This window comes from Micropterus salmoides, unplaced genomic scaffold (assembly GCF_014851395.1).
Source record: "Micropterus salmoides isolate LMB-PRFRI ecotype aquatic unplaced genomic scaffold, ASM1485139v1 Ms_hic_scaffold_4388, whole genome shotgun sequence".
NCBI classification, from domain to species: domain Eukaryota; kingdom Metazoa; phylum Chordata; class Actinopteri; order Centrarchiformes; family Centrarchidae; genus Micropterus; species Micropterus salmoides.
Window position 1 is genome coordinate 1 of NW_024043804.1, and position 10,824 is coordinate 10,824.

At 48.5% G+C, this 10,824-nt stretch overlaps 1 pseudogene; it reads left to right on the top strand.

The window, feature by feature from the left end:
• Window positions 1-2,910: 2,910 nt before the first annotated feature.
• On the top strand, window positions 2,911-10,490 carry LOC119887850 (annotated as a pseudogene).
• Window positions 10,491-10,824: the final 334 nt, after the last annotated feature.

The window sequence follows — 10,824 nt, forward strand, 5'->3', positions numbered from 1 at the left end:
AGTGGTGATACTAGTGAGCAGTAGCAGTGATAGTAGTGAATAGTGGTGATACTAGTGAGCAGTAGCAGTGATAGTAGTGATAAGTGGTGATACTAGTGAGCAGTAGCAGTGATAGTAGTGAATAGTGGTGATACTAGTGAGCAGTGATAAGTGGTGATACTAGTGAGCAGTAGCAGTGAATAGTGGTGATACTAGTGAGCCGTAGCAGTGATAGTAGTGAATAGTGGTGATACTAGTGAGCAGTAGCAGTGATAGTAGTGAATAGTGGTGATACTAGTGAGCAGTAGCAGTGATAGTAGTGAATAGTGGTGATACTAGTGAGCAGTAGCAGTGACAAGTGGTGATACTAGTGAGCAGTGATAGTAGTGAATAGTGGTGATACTAGTGAGCAGTAGCAGTGATAAGTGGTGATACTAGTGAGCAGTAGCAGTGAATAGTGGTGATACTAGTGAGCAGTAGCAGTGATAAGTGGTGATACTAGTGAGCAGTAGCAGTGATAGTAGTGAATAGTGGTGATACTAGTGAGCAGTAGCAGTGATAGTAGTGAGCAGCTGTAAGCAGTAGTGATATAACAATCACGATGCCAGCTCAACCATCGACCATCTGTCCATCAGCCCAACCCTAGTAGTAGTAGTGAGCAGGGGCCATATTTTCACTCTTCTGTTATTTCAGGCGGATTATTCGGACAAAACCTTATTTGGGTCGTTGACAGTTTACTGCTTATCAGTCAGTCTGGCTGCTACTTAGTTTACGGGTCTTCTGTTTACATTTATTCATTTATCTAACGCTTTTATCCAAAGCAACTTACAATCGCTGTACATGTCAGAGGTCGCACGCCTCTGGAGCAACGAGGGGTTAAGTGTCTTGCTCAGGGACACAATGGTGGATGGGTCACAGTGGGGGATTGAACCCGGGTCTTTAACACCTAAGGCATGTGTCTTATCCACTGTACCATCACCACCCTGCACCAGCACTATGTTTAAATAAGTTTTCGTCGTTAAGGAAAGGTGCTTCGATGCTTCCTTGTCTCCTTTTAGAGAAGGAAACACGCGTCACTGTAGCGTCCCAGGGCAGCAAAACAAACTGGACTCAATATTCATTCTGTTGTTTCAACCTTTCAGTCCTGTTTGTTTATTCCAGCAGCGGCTGCTGTGACGTCACTTCCTGTAGCTGATGGTTAGAAACTGTCCTTCTGTTTGTTCTAAAGAAAGACAGCGTGAGTCTGTCTCTGAGCACCGCCTTGTCTTTCCTCGTGTCCTCAGAGGGGTTTGGAGAAACACGCAGGACGCCTCTTTTTTACCTGTCCCTGAACTCACCATGGTCGCGTGCTCTCCGCAGAACAGCTTTCCTTTCCGACGATCATTTTACAGAAACGTTTCTTTTTCTGCACGAAGAAGCCGCATCTGCCCGCAGGGGGGCCGCCATGTTGGAACACCAGGCTGCGTTCAGGTGCTCGCTCCACTGTAGGAAATTCCCCGTTTAGATTTAGGGTTCAGAGTTAAGAGTTTCAACCAACAGAAAGTGTTGATGCTTCAGTGGAAACATCACATTCATTAATCCGGAATTATAGAAATAACACTCACAACATTAATGTGACAAACATAGTTAATAAAGATGATGTATTTATTAAGAAACGCTCCACCTGATTCCAGTTTCTTTTTGTCACCGGTATGTGAGAGTTCTGGTTTCTGTTTTGTAATATTTAGCACCTTTTAATGTTTTCAGCACTTCTCTATCTCTAAGGTTATTTATCAGCACTGGGTTTGTTTTTGTACTTCCTGCTGATGTGAAATGTACATTTTAAATGCTTTTTAGTGGTATTTAGTTTTTCTTTAGTTACACTGGAAATAAAAATTATGTTATCAACAGACAAACATTTAGTTTTATTTTCAGCTTGACATATTTTACCTCATTTATTATTAATGTGCCATATCTTGTGTTTTGCAACTTACAAAGTTTAACTTAACAAATTAAATTTAATAAGTTTCTACATTTCTAATAAAATGTTGTTTCAGCTCATTCAAATGTTAAAATTAATTAGAAGAAGAACTACTTTATTAATCCCACAAGGGGAAATTCAATGTTTTTTCACTCCATTGTAAATTTGTGAATTATACATACAGGTCTGAAATGAGAATCAGAAATAGTTTATTTATAAATAAATACACGCACATGTACAAACACATGGAGAGACGTCAGAGCCAAGGGTCTGCCACTCGGCCGCCTTATTTTTCATCAGTTATTAAAAGTGTAATCCATCAATATTTTCCACTACATCTGAACTGCAACTTAAAATACTTACAACAGAAAGTATTTGTTACAACTAAACACGACATATTGGAGAAATGTGTAAAAACTGTCTGATATTAACATCATTAAAGTTTATTGTTAATAACCAGAACCATTAAAAGACAAACTGTTTTTACTGCTTATTGTTTGTCTCTGAATGTTTGTTGTTGTTAGTGTTGAAGTGTTTGTTGTGTATGTCTGAATGGAAAACAAACAAGTTCATCTGTTAAATACTAAATATTATAGTTAGAAAATCAATACACTGAATCACATCCAGTTTAAAAAGATAACAGGGTTAATACACAATTTTTGGTGCCATTTTCACATAACCTTGAGAAGTATTGTGCACTTTAGCTTTTTAACAGATTTAAACCACAGATAAATTCATTTCAGATCTGAAACCGTTAAATAACCTTTAAATTTTATTTTATGTAAAGTATTTTATGCATTTTCAGCAGTTGAGATTGAATCTGAACACAGTGATGATTTCCCCAGCAGCACCTGAACGCCCCCTCTCCTGTGATTGGCCAGCCTCCCTCTCCGCTGCTCTCTTCTCCTCTGTAATTGGCCGTCTCGTGTGCCAGTTACACATTTTCCCGCCTCTGACCGGGCGGGCGGGGCATGTGTCTGTGTCCGGTGGCGTCATTAGTGGCCTGTCCAACCCATCAGGCGGCGGCAGCGGAGCGGGGCGGCGGTCCCGGTTCTTCTCGGCCTGCGGCGGCGGATTATTCGGTGCTGGTGGTGGTGGGGTCACTGCGGCCCGCGGGCCTGCTGGAGCGGCTGCTGCGGCAGATTGACGCAGGTGAGTTCTGGTAAAGTTAACGGGCCCCGAAGACGAACCGAGCCGCCGCCTCGGTACCAGAGCGGGAAGTCTGCGGGCCCTTCAGAATAAAACCCGTGAAGAAGAACAGACGTCGCTGCTGCTGTTACAAACTTTAAACTGTGTTCGGTTCTGCACCTCAGTATGAAACAGCTGGTTCCTCCTGTCGGTAACATTAAAACTTTTCCCGGGGTTAAACCGTGTAACTTAGCGTTAGCATGCTAACAAAACACGAAGCAACCACATTAACGTTAGTTTCCTGCGTTAAACCGTCACTTTGTTCACAGTGAGCTCCGTGAGTTTCACCACAGCCTGATGGTGAAATGAGGAAACTCTGTTACGGGTTTAGTCCAGTCCGCCATGTGAAGCAGCTGTTTCTGCATCTCTGGTTAAATTTAGACCTGATATCACCGCGGACATCCGGGTCCGAGTTTACCCGGGTTATCTTCCAGTTTGGGTCTCGACGGTCTCTGTTTAGCACTTTACCGGGTTATCTTCCAGCTTTGGGTCCCGACGGTCTCTGTTTAGCACTTTACCGGGTTATCTTCCCAGTTGGGTCCCGACGGTCTCTGTTTAGCACTTTACCCGGGTTATCTTCCAGCTTTGGGTCCCGACGGTCTCTGTTTAGCACTTTACCCGGGTTATCTTCCAGCTTTGGGTCCCGACGGTCTCTGTTTAGCACTTTACCCGGGTTATCTTCCAGCTTTGGGTCTGAAACTGGTGTTTGTTGGTTGAAAGACTTCTGCTTCCTGATGGTCGGCTGAAACCTCGCTGACTCACATTGGGCAGAAAAAGGACATTTCTTTGAAATAATACTGAACTTTAACTTTTTATTTAAGTCTGGAACTTTTCAATAGTCGCAGCATTGAGCCCTGTTTATTTTGAAAATCTCTGCCCACCGGATGGGTGTTATTTTGTTGAGCTTGACCGGTTTGGTGTTTCTGTAAAGAGCAGATTAAAACAGAAACTTTAATCGTCCAGCTGTTTCCCAGAGACTTTCAGGATGTTGATGATTGACCTGGAAATGAGGATCAGCAGTCTGTGGAGGGAAGTGAAGTAAAAGAAATTATAGAAAAGAATCACATTTATTCAGATCAGTGCCCCTCCATGTTTTGCCCTGGTCACTCCCGGCCCCCGGCGGGGCCCGCCCCACAGTTTGAGAACCACTGGCGGAGCTGACTGGTAGAAACCAGTAGAAACAGATGACCTCGCAGTCCCAGCATGGGCCACTGCCTGTAGTTGTTGCTGTGACTGCGGCGCCTCAGAGCAACATCCTGCGTGATTAACGCGTCAAAGTTATAAATATCTGCTGTGGCTGAACACAAACTCTGTCTGCTGGATGTCATGTGTTCCAGTTGCGTTCAAGCAAACTCTGTATTTCTCTATTTCCAGTCTTTTATCTGCCTGCTGATTTGATCCCGTGCTTGCTGACACACAAAGAGGAAGCGGCGTTGCTAAATATGATCAGCTTCCTGTTTGCTGAGGAGGAACAGTTGATCTGGCTGATGAGGAAACGGGCACGATCCTCCTGTACAGGGGACCAGTTCAGAGTGTGGGGGGGACCAGGGGACCAGTTCAGAGTGTGGGGGGGGACCGGGGGACCAGTTTGTCTCCAGTCTGCTGCTGTCGGTGTTGAACATGATGAAGCGCCACAACAGAACCACAAGCTGTCACACCAGTGTATTTTAGACAAACCTCGTGGCCCCGGGGCCCGTTGGCACGCGGTGCCCTGTGATATTAATGTAATGCGCTGCTGCTGAAATTTCCCATGATCATTAAACTACTCGCTCCAAATGTTTTCACTGGCACACTGTGGCAGCGCTCAGCGCTCGGCTCGCTCCCTACAGAACCTCTATGTGACGGGTGCTGTTCTAAGAGCAGCGTCGCCCTCTCCTCGCTCCCTCCCCTCGCTCCCTCTCCTCGCTCCCTCCCTCGCTCCCTCCCTCGCTCCCTCCCCTCGCTCCCTCTCCTCGCTCCTCCCCTCGCTCCCTCTCCTCGCTCCCTCCCCTCGCTCCCTCCCCTCGCTCCCTACAGAACCTCTATGTGACGGGTGCTGTTCTAAGAGCAGCGTCGCTCCCTCCCCTCGCTCCCTCTCCTGAGGGAGGTGCTGTTCTAAGAGCAGCGTCGCTCCTCCCCTCGCTCCCTCTCCTGAGGGAGGTGCTGTTCTAAGAGCAGCGTCGCTCCCTCTCCTCGCTCCCTCCCCTCGCTCCCTCTCCTGAGGGAGGTGCTGTTCTAAGAGCAGCGTCGCTCCCTCCCCTCGCTCCCTCCCCTCGCCCTCTCCTGAGGGAGGTGCTGTTCTAAGAGCAGCGTCGCTCCCTCTCCTCGCTCCCTCCCCTCGCTCCCTCCCCTCGCTCCCTACAGAACCTCTACGTGACGGGTGCTGTTCTAAGAGCAGCGTCGCCTCCCCTCGCTCCCTCCCCTCGCTCCCTCCCCTCGCTCCCTCTCCTCGCTCCCTCTCCTGAGGGAGGTGCTGTTCTAAGAGCAGCGCGCTCCCGTGAGGAATCAGTGTTGAATGTCTGAGCGGAGGAAAACATTCTGGCAGTAAATGTTACAGCGTGTCGGCTTCTCGAGACCAAGAAAAGTCTGTTGTTTCCCGGCTGCTGGGAAAGTGAAGCCGGTTAGCTCCGAGTTAGGACGACATCTCCCCTTCAGCCCGAGCAGCTTCTACAGCAGCTGCAGAGCTGCTCTGTGACTGAACATTAGCTCGGTTCATAGAGAGTCACTGGAAGCTGGATTTTATCACTGCCGACCCTTAATGTGTTGAACATCAGGTACAAACCGGTGCAGCCTGCAGCTCCGTCAGGTTTCAGTCGGGAAAAGAGAGGACGGAGGTGACCGGAGGAGCTCGGGTTAGTGAAGCTAATCAGTGATGCAAACTCGTCCTTATGAGCTGATGAGGAGACGTTTCTGTTTTAATGGGGAAATGAAATGCAGCTCAGAAGGGAGGAGGTTTCTCATGCTGCCTGTTTTTATATTAATCTGTACAGATAAATGTCAGGAGCTGTAAAATGAAGACACAAAAACATGAACGATCGCATCTGTAATGATTCTGAGCAGCATTAACAGGGTTTTCCTGCCGTTAAGGCTGATGCTTGGTGATTCTTGGGAGGACCCCCCCCGAACAGCACCAAAACATTCATCTAAAGCTCACATTAATCTGGGAAACAGTGACATTTTTTATATTCTGAGGTGCAGCACATGCTGGTTTCATATCTGACAAAGATTTTGCTTCACCTGCGCTGCTACAGCTCCATCCTAGGGGCAACGCTGTCTCCACTGGGATATCAGAGGACCGAACAGAACCTGCTGTGTAGCTGGAGGTCAGATGGGCTCCTGTGATTGGTCAGCTCTCAGCTGGGATGTGACCAATCGGTTTCACAGGTGTGTGTGTGTGTGTTTTCCAGGTGTGCGGTGTTGGCCTGTAGATCTGGAAGTTCCTGTTCTGGACCAGCAGCTGAAACTCTTCGTGTCGAGACACTCGGCCTTCCTGTCGGAGGACGTCCCAGGTAAGACCACCGACGTGTCCCTTTGTGTTTCGGCAGGTCAAAGGTCAGCTAACTTCCTGTCAGAGGACTTTCACATTAGAAGCAGAGTGATTTAAACTGAACTTGAGCTCCAGCAGGACCGAGGCGGGACGTAGATCATTTCCTCGTACGTTTCTCTCTGCAGGAAGTCCAGTTCTGTCGCAGGACCAGGCGTGGCCGGTTACCGTGTTCAGTTACAGCGCTGCGGCGGTATCGGCTTTTTTTATGTCTCGTCAAAGACGGAAAGTTCAGGAATCCTGCAGGTTGTGTTCAGCGTCGAGAAACGCGGCGTCACCTGAACATTTAGCCCGTCGAGAAAGAAGTCTGCGGATGCCATGCCGTCACGCGTGAGATCCCTGCGGTTTAGACAGTGTTATATTAAGCCTGAACCTGCCGTGTCTCCGTCGTCCCTGGAGTCCGAGTCCCGGTCCGTGTTCACTGAGAGCCCGCCTCTGGTTCTGGTGCTCAGCTACCAGGACCTCTAAGTTAGCTCTCCGGCTTACTGTGCTAACTATGCTGTAGTGTGTGGGGTACCGCGGGGGACACGAACTTGATTAAATGGCTGAATTTAATTACAGAATTATCGAATCAGCTGATCTTAGAAGTTAAGTGAAGCTAATAGCAGAGCGGCATCAGTTCATTTACTGTTTACTGTGCACCACCACTGCAGCTTCCCAACGCCGTGGACCTTTTCCACCGGGATCCGGGGACGGGTATCGCTGCTCGGTGTCGAGTAGAATCCAAACGTCTCCCGTCAAACCAGAACTTCAATCGATACTTTTTGTAGCCGCAAAGAATTAAATGTGAATGCTCCGTACTTGTATAACGCCTTTCTGGTCTTTTTCGCCGACTCAAAGCGCTTTTACACTACATCTGCATTCACCATTCATTCACATTCATACACTGGCGGAACAGCTGCAGCCGCCCCTGCAGTACTATCTGTATGGTTTGCTTGCAATCAACACAGAAAGAAATAGAAGGAGCAGCTCGCCGTTTATCACCACGAGCTCGGCTTTCCCTTGGTTTCATCTGGTGGAATCATTTAACACGCCTCTTTTTTATTGGCTCTTCACATCACTTGTCACCAATCAGAAACTTCTCCAAAAGGCAGGAAATTAAGTGTTAAGTACAGTTGGTTTTATTGCATTTAAATCTTCTTACCTATTTTGTTATTTGGCTCAGGACGGAGTGTGACGCTCCCTGAAAAAACATGATGGTTAAACACACGATTTACTGAGACGTCACGTTAGAGTGAGTTGCACTTCCTCTGTAGATATGAAGATTTAAAACATTTATATTCGTATTAAGTAGATTGTACATTATCTTCAATATAGTAGTGTCAGTGAGTAGGCTACGAGCCAATCACAGCACAGCTAGCGTCCAATCACAAGGACACATGCAAGTGATGAAGAGAAGCGCATTTTCAGTTTCGATACTGTGGAAAAGGAATCTGTTTAAAATATCAGAATCATGTGTATCATCAATAAATCTGACAACACCGGGTGGGGGTGTGTCAGCTGAGACACACACACACTGAATAAAGAACACGTGTTGCTGGTTCTCAGTGTAAAGACTGAAACGCTGTGATGGCCGGAAGCTAACATGTCTCTGGCCGGCTGCTGTGTCTCCTGCAGGTCAGCGCACGCTGCAGCACTGCGGAGACGTTCTGGACACTCAGGTTGTGGTGAATCCAGCGCACGACTTCGTCTGCTCAGAGGTGAGAACAGAAGCTCCTCCCAGCAGCCGCTGGCTCTTTAACAACCTGAAAACACTTGCTGGATCCTCAGTCAGAGCTGAGTATGTGCCAGCGTTTATTATCCGAGGAACCGATTCCCATCATGTGACCTCACCTCAGCCCTCTCCGGCTGCAGCTCTGCAGAAACCTGAGTTGTCCTGCAGGTCAGTAATCACGATAGATGAGATTAGAGCTTCAGGAGGTACAGAGTGATGTAGCGGATATGAGGACACACAGACGGCAGTAAGGTGGGTCTGTGTGAGCAGGTGTATGGCTAAGGTGTGCTTCCTGTTTGTGTGCCCAGGTGCGGCGGCTGGTCTGCGATTCGTCCCGACACAAACTGCTGGTTCTGGCCGGTCAGTGTGTGGAAGACAGCGGAGACATCGTGTTACAGAAAGGCTGCTTCTCTCTCAAACACTTCATCCACATATTTGCAGACGAACAGGTGAGAGAAGGTGTCGCACTGAGCCGATCAGGCGCTCGACTGTTTAATGTTCACAATAAGACCGTGTGGTTTCTCTGTGGCAGGTCGGAGAGCTGTTGAGCTCTGCGGACCCAGCGGTGAAGGCCAGCCTCACCCTCAGCTGTCCTAACGTCGGCCTTTGGAAGGACTCTGTGCTGGAAAAACACAACCTGCAAGACTTCATAAACATCCAGATCAACCCTCCGCTGGTCCTCCCAGAGATGGAGGGACTGCAGGAGTTCACAGAGTACCTGTCTGAGTCGTTGGAGCCCGAGTCCCCCTTTGACCTCCTGGAGCCCCCGAGCACCGTGGGATTCCTGAAGCTCTCGCGGCCCTGCTGCTACATCTTCCCCGGGAGGGGGGATGCCGCCTTCTTTGCTGTTAATGGTTTTAACGTCCTGGTGAACGGTGGCTCGGATCCCCGCTCCTGCTTCTGGAAACTGGTTCGACACCTGGACAGAATCGACTCGGTGCTCCTGACCCACGTTGGTGTGGACAATCTTCCCGGGCTGAACAGTCTGCTGTGGAGGAAAGTAGCTGAGCAGGAGGAAGAGTCTGCTGGATCTCAGACTGAAGAGGACTGGATGAAAAACCTCATCTCTCCTGAGATCGGGTGGTCTTCCTCAATGCTCCCGACAGGACTGAAGTCCGTACAGGGAGATCCCAGCGAGCTGCGGAGTTGTGACCAGGTGTCGCTCACTCTGCAGCACCTACAAAGACTGGCAATCAAACCTGAACCCCTCGTCCGGTCCAGCGGACCCAGTATAAACCAGTTATCTTGTTTCAAAAGATGGGAGTCGGCCGTCTGGAGCTGTACACGCTGAATCCAGTGAGCGGCAGCAAGAACCTTGAGGCTTTAATGCAGATTTGGCCAAACAACGGATCAAATGTAAAGGGCTCAGATCTTCCACTACCATGCCTTGTTTCCATTTGTGCTTTGCTGGTCTGGCATCCTTCCAGCCCTCAGGAGAAGATCATCCGTGTCCTCTTCCCAGGGTGCACACCGCAGACCAAAATCCTAGATGGACTTGAGAAACTCAAACATCTAGATTTCCTCAGACTCCGGTTGTGTGTTTGAAGGACCTAGAAACATCCAAAACTGAGAACAAACCCAAACGAGCAGAGAGCCGGGAAAGCCTTAAGTCCCAGTCTAAGGACTTCAGACCCAGCAGTGCCTTGCAGAAAGACAAGCTCGGACGAGTAGATGTCAAAAAACAGGAGGTGAAAACGAAGCCAAAGGTGGGTGACGCTGCCCTAAAGAGAAGAAGGATGGGGAAGAAAAGCCCAAACTGCAGGATGCCGATGCAAAATCAAAGCCACCGAACCTGTCGACAAGCTTCTTCCAAGAAAGATGCATCAAAAGAAGAGAAAAAGGAAGTGAAAAGAAGGACGAGAAGGTTCCTGCTGCAGCTATAAAGAAAGACGAGAGTGGAGAGAAAAAGAAGGAAGTGGTAAAAAAGGAAACTTTAAGTACAAAACCAAAGAAAGAAGCAGACCTGAGCCAAAGAAAGACGGCAAGAAGGATGGGGAAAACGGAGGAGAAGAAGACGCAAAGCCAGCTGTTAAAGAAGTGAAGAAAGCGGCAAGTACAGAAGTAAAGAAAGCTTCGGGTAAGAGCGGGACGCTCAAGAAGATGGGACTCTTCCAAAGAAAGACCCTGTGAGTAAAGGACTAAAGGTAAGCCAGGGTCCAGGGATCAGGAAAACCAGAAGGAGGCAGATCGCTCCAAAGTGTCCACGCCTGAAGACATGACGCTGAATTGAAAAGACTTCGATTGGAAGAGGGCAATGGCGACGGCGGGTCAAACGCGGCCCACGCGGTCACAAATGGTAATGGAGCAAAGGCTGATGGGAACCGCCTTTGACAGTAGAGAGTCCTGAGAGTTTCGCTGTATGGAGACGAGGACTCCTAAGGGGGACTCAGTGTTAACTTTGATCTCACGGCTGAACACCAGCTGGTCGGGGGCTCCTTGAGAAACGGAACAGATGATATA